The following is a 9,458-nucleotide window of genomic DNA, read 5'->3' as shown; positions in this document are numbered from 1 at the left end:
TCACCCCCACTGCCAACCCTTAAATGAGGCCTGGGAAGGGGTGGATCCTGGCTCCACTCCTTCCGGTCATTCAGGTGCATTCCATACACCTGAGCTCCTCTGGATTAGCCCTGCCTTCCCACCAGGTGCTCAATCACTGTTTCAGGCCACGACTTAGCATTTCTGCTACAGAGTGTATTATCAGCAAGTTTACAGATGACAAGCTTTTGCCAAGCTATGTCATATGGTCAACATGCCCTAGGGATGGACTGCCATCCAGAGAGACCTGAACAGGCTCAAGAAGCAGGCCCAAGTGAATCTCATGAGGTTCAACATATCCAGGTGCAGGGTCTTGCACCTGGGTTATGACAACCTCCACTATCAGTACAAGGGGGGAGATATAAGAATGGAGTACAGCCTTACTGAAAAGGACTTGGGGGTACCGGTAGATGGCAAGGAGCTAGAAATGCAGCCTCACAGCCCTGAACATCAACAGTATCCTGGGCTGCAGCAAAAGATGTGTGACCAATAGGTTGAAGGAGATGATCCTGCTTCTCCCAATCTCTTCAGCCTGGAGAAGAGAAGGTTCGATATCTAAAGGGGGCTATAAGAGGGAAGGAGTCTTTAGCAGGCTCTGTTGTGATAAGGCAAGTGGAAATGGCTTCATATTAAAGGAGGAGATATTTAGGTTGAATATAAGGAAGAAGTTTTATTGTGATAAAGGTGGTGAGGCACTAGAACAAGTTGCACCAGGAGGTGGTGGGTGCCTTGACCCTGAAGGCTTTCGAGGTCAAACCAGGGGGGCTCTGAGCACTCTGATCTAGCTGTGCATGTCTGTGTTCATTGCAGGGGAGTTGAACTAGATGACCTTTAGAGGTCCTTTCCAACTGAAAGGATTCTATGATTAATGATGTTTCAGACCCTTTTGCAACATAAGCTGTCATTTGATCAAAATCACAACAAGGAGGGAGACCCGGCCTACTCACACCATCTGACAGAAGGAGAATTTTTCTAGAGAAGTAAAAGCCTTTTCTTTTTCAGACCTTTACCTTTGCAGTCCAGGGTCTTCAGCCTTCAAACACAAGCCTTCAGACCACATCCAGGCAGCCTCCTCTCCAGGTCTTCTGAAGATACCCTCTCGCTCACGTCTTTTCTGAACTCTTGCTCCCTTCTTCTCCCGTGTATTAAAGTAATGTTTTTCTCCTTCCAGTTCCATGACGAAGTTGTTAAAGCCTCATTTTACAACTTCCCTTAGAGCTCATAAAGTGCCAGAAACATAGTAACTCTTTATGGGCTGGAGGTCTCTGCTATTTATAGGCTGTGAAAGGAAGGTTTCCAGAGAGTCTTATTATGACTTCTGCACAGAAATTTCCATGCTATGCCGGAGTGAGCTGGCATACTATCACATTTAAGTGCAACACCCTTCATGAAATACTGAATTGACTTTTGCAATAAAGCATATTATGTTTGCCATTTACAAAGGCACAAACGTAACTTTTCAGAAGTTTTCCTCCCCACAGATTTCTTTACCTGTGGGGCACAGGTACAACCCCTGTTGTATAGAATAATATAGTAATTTCATGACACCATCAGTCATGGTTTAGTAGCTTCTTCCTGTAGACAACAAATTTTCCTTTTTTTAATCCAAAACTTTGCTCTTCACACTGACTACAGGAACTTTCAGAGAAGACAGTTCACATGGAAGATGGATCTTTTGCCTGTAACTATAGCACGCCTTTGCCAGAGTTGCACAGGCTAACTTCAGGTTGGATATTAGGAACCATTTCTTCTCAGAAAGAGCGGTGAGGCAGTGGCACAGGCTGCACAGGGAGGTGGTGGAGTCACCGTCCCTGGAGGTGTTCAACACATGTATAGGTGTGGCACTGACGGATGTGGTTAGCGGGCATGGTGTGCATGGGCTGTGGTTGGACTTGGTGATCCTAGTGGTCCTGATCCTTTGAAAAAGCCAAAAGAAGACAAAGCAATCCGTTGTTTAGAAGTCCATGGGAAAATAAGACTTGTAAGAATTACTCCTGTCTTCCAAAATATAGCATTAATTTCCAAAATTTTAAATGAGATTTCTGCACTGCTTTTCTGAAAATAAAGTACCCAACCGTATAGTATAAGAGTCATGCAGATTTTAAAGCCTGTATTGGATTATTTTAATCCAATGAGACCTTAATCTAAAACTTAATTTCTCAAGATTTTATGGGCATTTGAAAGTAGAAGTCTCTGAATTTATAAGACCTGTTATTAGGAACATTTAGCCAATGTACATCAGGCGTTATGAGCTGAGGTCAGTAACATTTACTGCAGGTAATTATTCACAGGTCTTTTTAATAGAGCTTAAGTCCCAAGACAACCTTTATTTGAATTCCAGCCCTTCCTAAACAGCAGGTATTTTACTAAATTAAAGACATTTTATAATTGAATAACCACTCATGCTTATGTAAGCATTTTCAATGACGCTATACATTTTATTTCTGGTTTAATTCTTCTGGTTTCAATACTAGACTTGCCTATGACCACCTTCTAAGCTGAAGGACTCCAGAGGACAATTTTTTTCCATGAGGTGATGAGGTATTCCAGATGATACACTTGTTAAAACTAGCATGCCAGGTGCAATGCCACCAAATATTGTCGAGAGTAGTAATGAATTACTGCTTTTTGATGAATTTCACTAAGATTACCTTCTTAATTTGTTTAATTCTTGGTTTACCTCTTCACACTCTCCTAGGAGCACTGATCAATTGGTGCACATCTATGCCCAAGGCCCTGAACATACAAAAACAGCAGCTCCACAAATGAGTAGAAAGATCTAACACTTGCAGAGCAACATTCAAAATGTTTGCTCATGATTTTCACTACTAAACACCTATTCCTGTACTAGAGACAGATAAGGTTAAAAGTACAACACACCAGTACACCTTTGATGTATATAAGGGCCTAACCTTTTATGGAAGTCCTCAGTACCAGGGGGTATACCAGGGGGTATATAAAAAGTTGAGACAGATGTGGTATTACTTATTCATTCCCTTCTCTAGGATTAAAATAAGATTTATAACTACTGTAAAAGCATCTTCCTAACATCTCAGCACATAAGGCAAATTATACCAAGAGAAAAACATATTATAAATAAAGAAAACAAATATAGATGTAAACAATCATGCTCAACTGTAATTTAATGCTATAAAAATGTATTTTTTTCTCCTCACCTCAAAATGAAAGGATAATGAAAAAGAATTACTTTACTCAACATCAACAGGTCCATACCTGGCCAATGTAAGATTTTCCAGGAAACAAAACCAATGCACATGAACATTGTCATTGAAACTACAAAGAAAAGTTTTATTTCCCTCCTTACATGGGCAACTTTGGCCTTCTTATGAAAGATCCAGCAAACAAATTTTAATTCCACCAAAAAAACTGTGATTCCTTACTCTCAACTGGTCAACTACCTTAAAAACAACAAACAAATAAAAAGTCTGTAAAAATGTATTAAATAAGGACATAAAATCAAGAATTGGAAAGAGAATTAATGATAGTGAAACAATTATACCATTTTACTCAAAATACACAATTATGACGCTAACATGTTTCTTAGGTAAGAACATCTAATGTTTTTAAACACATTTTGCAAGTACAGTCTTAAACACTCACTTGCATAGTTCTTTCTCCATATTTTGTTTACAGGACTTAAGGAATTTTACCCTGATGCTCAGAATTTCACATCAGTTCAACCTGAATTACAAAATTCACACATCTAACATTCTTAATTAGTGTCACCCGTAGTAGACTTACAGATAAAATTGTTTTTGTTGGCCTCATTGCATTTCTGATAGAAGGTAAAGATAAATTGCTGTTTTCATATAGAATCCATACACTTCACAGACAAGATGCCGTGCTGTCTTCCTAATAAACCTCTCTGCCCCAAAGAGCTCTAGAGTATAAGAGTCATTACCTTACTGTCACAGCACAGGAAGGCTTCATATTCCAAACAGTTTTTTTTCAGTAAGAGAGCAGTTCTGAGAAGTGCCACAACTACATTTCCAGCCATTCCAGTGAAAATTAGTTCATGTTGCTTCTGCCCAATTATTCAGTCCAAAGTATATTTTTCACATAGGGTTTGTGAAGACTGCTGCATTCTGGATCTTCTTTCCTACTCTTTCTACTGTGGAGACATAATAAGGGAAGAAGGATGATGGTGGAGGCTACTCTACGTGCCTTTAAGTTTTTCAAAAGACTGCTGAAATTATTTCTCCCTTGAAAGATTTCCCAGACTCATTTATCCATCCTTACAGTTTCCTACAGTCCCACATCAACTGATGGAATTGCTCATTTTGCATGGGGACAACCTTTATATAGTCTTCAGCATTTTGTGTCTGCCTTCTCCTATACTTCTAGTCCAAAAGAATCATTTGATCTTTGAAACAGAAACATCACGAAACATGAAACTCTTACGTGCAGAAAACTTCAGCCTTTCAAAATGGTTTTACCCCTAGCAGAATTCAAACTTCTGTTAGTAACCAAATACTTAATATTGTCATCTGCCTTTACCTGGCTGGCAGCCTCCAGGAAACCCCCAGGTGCTGCATAGCTGCCAGAGGAGCCAGGAAAATAGGCTTCATAGAAACAGAAGGTGAATGAGAGGGAACCTGGAGACTCAAACACATTCATGCCTCTGGGAGTCCTCTGCAAAGGAAAATCCTCTAGATTACCCTACTCAACTGTTCCCTCATTCATTTAAACCAAACGTAAGCATTATCTCCACCCACTCCTTTGATTTGCCAAAAGTGATGCTGTAGAAAGGGTATCAGGGAGTGCTTGACCAGAAGCTCTGCTAGGAGACAACACATGGCAGAGGAACTGCATCAACCCCTTTCATGAAGCACAGTGGTCTGGGAGAGAGTACATGTTTGGAGCTCCCACTGAATCAGAAGCAATTCCAACTAATGTTTTCATTTTGACAAAAGTCAATAAATTTTGTTGAGTAGGTGTTCTATTGATTTTTTTTTCCTTACCAGCTGTACAATTGCTAAGAAGCTGATGTACTGTCAGACATTTCAGTGACTAAGCAATGAATAATTGGCACTTAACCCAACAAGCTGTTGCATTAGGCAGTCTCTGAAAGCCTGTTCACAGTAAATACTAGTTTTGAGGGGGCAGTTGCAGGTACAAATATTCCCAGTGGATGTTTCTTGTTTTTTTCTTCGTCAACTATTGTCTTCAAATAAGCCCAGCTCTCATTTATGTACACTATAACATTTTAGTTCTGTGACATTTTCAGCCTAGAACACCCACAATACTTGTGTGCAGAGCATTCATAGGTCTTTGCAATCATAATTATAACCTTACTTAAGAGTTTGCTTCTACACAGAGAAGCCTAGAGGACTGAGATTGTTGTGTGATAAACAACTACCGCTCAACTTTCCTCACAACCAACTGCATATTCTATAGCCAGGGACTTTCCATAGTGTTTGCAACCACACTTGTGACATCATTTGAAACTTCCTGAAAAGAGCTTGTAGATACAGAAATTGAGCCCAGGATATCTGGACCCCTCACATCCATCTTTTCAGGAATATATTATTGTTCACATTCCCTTCTTTAGGTGCAGAAAACACTTAGAAAAGGTGTTCAATGATGAAAAAGTTTAGTGCTGTATTGTAATATGAAACCCAATGATTATGTGAATTACCTCTGTACCCATGCCTTGCACAGAAGAGGTCATTAAATAGTTAAAAGCAAACAAACAAAAAAGAAGAGAGAAGAAGGGATAAAAAGGAAGAAAAATCATATATACCTGTGAACTTGCGTGACCAGTAGTAGTTCATATTCATTTAAAATATTTAGGAAAATAAAATCTTCCTTGTATGGCAATGAGATGAGTCTTGGTGAGGAAAATGCTTATCTCCCAGGGTCTTACCCAGAGCCGGCTGTCTGTCACGTACACCTGATGTACCTGTTTAGCTTACAGAATAAAACTTTCCTCCCTCCAATTTCCGTCAGAAGGAACAAGCCCTGCTGCTCACAGCAAAACACAGGTCTCGCTCTGCGCACACCTCCGCATCCCTGCTATTTTTAGTGCCAGTGTTTGAAGCAGTTCATTGAAGAAAGGCTATTAAGGAACAACAAGCCCTCATTTCCTCTCAGCTCGCGAGGTAATTAGACTGGCAAAGCAGTTACAGTGTTAATTTATAATTGGCGGATGAATTAAGTGCTTCTTTGCTGACATTGGAGGAATGACTCATGTCATTAACAGACAGCCTTACTAACAGCAGCGTTTCTTTCCCCTTCGCCCCCTCTCACCCACCTCCCTTTTTTCCCTGAGCCCAGGATGGGGATTGGAAGGTGTGCTTTGCTGTGTTCACAGGTTTTCAAGGGTGGTCTGTGCCTCATGTTTCTAGCCCAGTGCCCAGCTCCACCGGTGTTCAGGAGCAGCTTCTGCTCTGGGTGCAGCATGTTGGCTCTGGCAGAGCCCTTAATCACTTCATTGCATTTCACACAGCTATCAGCAAGACCTCCTACACCATAGAGCAACTCTGCCAAGAGCGTTATTAGGGTCTGATTTTTAGGTGTTTTTACACAAAACACAGCTAGGAAAGTTTCCTATAGACCGAATTAAGAGGGCTCTGCCCTTCAAGCAGTCATTCACACAAGCAGCCCCTTACCTGCAAACTTTATCAATGGCACTATTCACGTGAGATTTTTATGGTTTACAGGATTAGACACTGTATGTAATGTCTCGGTCTGAAACCTGGCCTCACAGCATGGCCTTCTGCCCCCTCTCTGGCAACAGCACAGGGATTCTGAAGTGCAAATAGGGGGGAAAAAAAAGGGAACGGAAGTTGCCTTTTAAACCCTTGGTTTCGTCATCACTCAGAAAACTCACACTGCTGCTGAGATGTGTGCAGGCTGCCTTTAAGCCCACCTTGATGAATTCAGCCTTCACACTGGCTGCATTGTGAACTGCAGTAAATAAATTGCTGCTAGCCGTATAGAACTAGTGAATTCATTTTCTGAGCTTGCCAACATGACATGTTTCAACAGACTTGCATTCAGGTTTTAAAGGTATCATGGTAATATGTTTGTATAATTTTTTTAGTACACAAATGGTCCCAGCAGAGGTGGGGAGCATTATGCCCCATCCCTGGAGGCGCTCAAGGCCAGGCTGGATGGACCCCTGGGCAGCCTAAGCTGGTGGGTGGCAGCCCTGCCTACAGCAGGGGGTTGGAACTGGGTGAACTTTGAGGTCCCTTCCAATCCAAGCCACTCTGTGGTTCTACAGTTCTATAGCTTCCATTACTGCAAGTGACAATTTATCTTTGTCACGAGTATAAATGGTCCAGGTTCTCAGCTGAGCTAACATGGATGACAAAAGAAGCTCTTTCGCCTTACCTCTTGGAAAGAAGACTGTTCAGGCCTGCATTTCACCTGTGACACTGCCATGGCATAAATATCATTTCTCTGCAAGTTAAAATTTTGTCTGCAGTGTGTCTTAATGGAGTGTTCATCTCATCTACTCTTAGATAAGATTCTGAAAAAAAAAAATACAGTGGTGGGACTTGTAGTGAGCTGCAGTAGTGTTTGTCATGCTAGTAGTGGCTGTGGAAGGGAAGAGGATCCCTCTCCATCCATCTGGCCTCTCTGGAGAAATGGCTATTCACACCTCTAGTGGCACACCTCCATGAGTTGTCCAACCCATGGACATCCCATTCCTTTGCCAAAGCCTAGGAAAGGGTGGATTAGAGTCATCAGATTGCTAGGGACCAGGAGAAAATGGAGACTAGGAAGGGAGGAAGGACTCTCTTCTGGGACACCAAGTCAGACTGACTGTCTTCCTGGATGGGATTTGGTCTGGCCATCAGTTAGTGGCAGTCCTACTTTTGACACAAAATTGCATCCCCAAATTCCAGTTCTGTTGGCTTTGAAGGTTAATGCACCCCAAATCTTAATCACTGTCATGACCATAACGTGACAGCTAGGCCAGAGCAGGTATGATTTTTAGCTGCTCATTAGCATCAATAAGAGAAGTGGCAAAAAATGAGAAAATAAATGGCACTGAATACAATGAGCTACAGTGAGTGTACTTTAAAAAAAATAATAATAATAATTAGGTAGCAGGCTCCAAAAACATTCAATGTCATTTGGCATAAAGCCAGCACCAGTTCAGACTGGGGTGACAGTATTACTGCTTAGACCAGGATTAGGGCTAAGATTAGAGTTAGTATTTAGCAAAGCAGAGAGTGAAGTCTGGTTTATGGTAAGGAAAAAGCAATATGAATACCCTACAGGGAGGGAGGTTTAACTTCAGTTTTCAGTATTAATAGGGAATAGGGTTACTGACAGCAGGGTTCAAAGTTTACAGCCAGATGCTGAAAAACTCAAGGACTAAAGTAAGATTGTGTGTGCAGGCTACAGTTTAGCTTAGATGTGTGTAGGGCTCATTTGCCTGTGAGTGGAATGTGAGGTAAGAGGGGCTGGGCAGCAGGGACACAGACAGCTAAGGTGAGAGCAGGAGAAAACTGCTCTTATTCAAGAGAGAGAAGGCTGCTGATGAGCCTTGTTCCAGGGAGTGAGCCAGGGGAGGTTCAAACGTGTAGCGTGGAAAGTGGAGGAGCTGGGTGTATGGCCTGAAGAAGCAGCATTATCAGGATGGAGAATGGCTTATATTTGTGTTGGCCCAGATGGGGACTACTGGCATAGGCTTAAGGATGCCATTTTCTGAGTCTATTTTTTCAAAGCCCTACCACGCTTCAAAAATTAATCCTCTAATCATTCCCACTTGCTATGCACTGGGCTGTACTACACACAGCTTTGGTCCACGTGATTAGATTCCTTTCAGACAAAACAAAGCTGAAAGATCCCCTGACATGCACCAAGTGTCCTCCTGCCCTTCACGGAGACATGGGTCTATTACTCTGTCTGGCCAAAGAAACAAGGTCCTTCACGCAGTTTGTACCTAGAGATTCCTAAAGATTTTGCAGTACATCACAAGCTGCAATGGGAGGCACTGTTATTCAGACAGTATTATCGGCCCCAAAACAACCTGACTGGATAAGCTTCAGTGCAAGGATCTGAGAAAAAGCTGTCCTTGTCACAGAAAAAGTTTTGCTTGTGTTTAACCTAGCACAGTAAGAACTTAAATTGGATGGAGGCAGTTTAGAGACTATAACAAGTAGAAATAAAAGCTGAGCATCAGATGTTGGCAGCAGATGTGATAAAACCTGTGACTAGATGTAAAAAAGATCAGTTTTGTATCATACACAGAAGCATGTAAAGAGTGACTGACTGGGAGAGCTGAATGGAGAAAACTAAAGAGAGAAGATCAGAACTTCAGAACATCAAGGAGTACTGCCAGGACCTGAGAGACCACACACAGGATCCCAGGATGCACTATGATGATGTTTAAAGTTTGATCAACTCTGATTTAATGACGGTTTTGCTAATTTGCTGTAAGTTAATCTATACATCTCCTA

At 41.6% G+C, this 9,458-nt stretch overlaps 1 long non-coding RNA gene across 1 annotated transcript; it reads right to left on the bottom strand.

Annotated features, from left to right (window-relative positions):
* Window positions 1-3,159: 3,159 nt before the first annotated feature.
* Window positions 3,160-6,033, bottom strand: LOC121113159. Its single transcript, XR_005858288.2, has 2 exons — window positions 5,783-6,033; window positions 3,160-4,150 (listed from the first exon to the last, which is right to left on the bottom strand). It is a non-coding gene; the product is annotated as an uncharacterized LOC121113159 (long non-coding RNA).
* Window positions 6,034-9,458: the final 3,425 nt, after the last annotated feature.

The sequence above is a fragment of the Gallus gallus genome, chromosome 3 (genome assembly GCF_016699485.2).
Source record: "Gallus gallus isolate bGalGal1 chromosome 3, bGalGal1.mat.broiler.GRCg7b, whole genome shotgun sequence".
Classification (NCBI taxonomy): domain Eukaryota; kingdom Metazoa; phylum Chordata; class Aves; order Galliformes; family Phasianidae; genus Gallus; species Gallus gallus.
The sequence above is the reverse complement of the archived record's forward strand: the minus strand, read 5'-3'. Positions and strand labels throughout refer to the sequence as shown.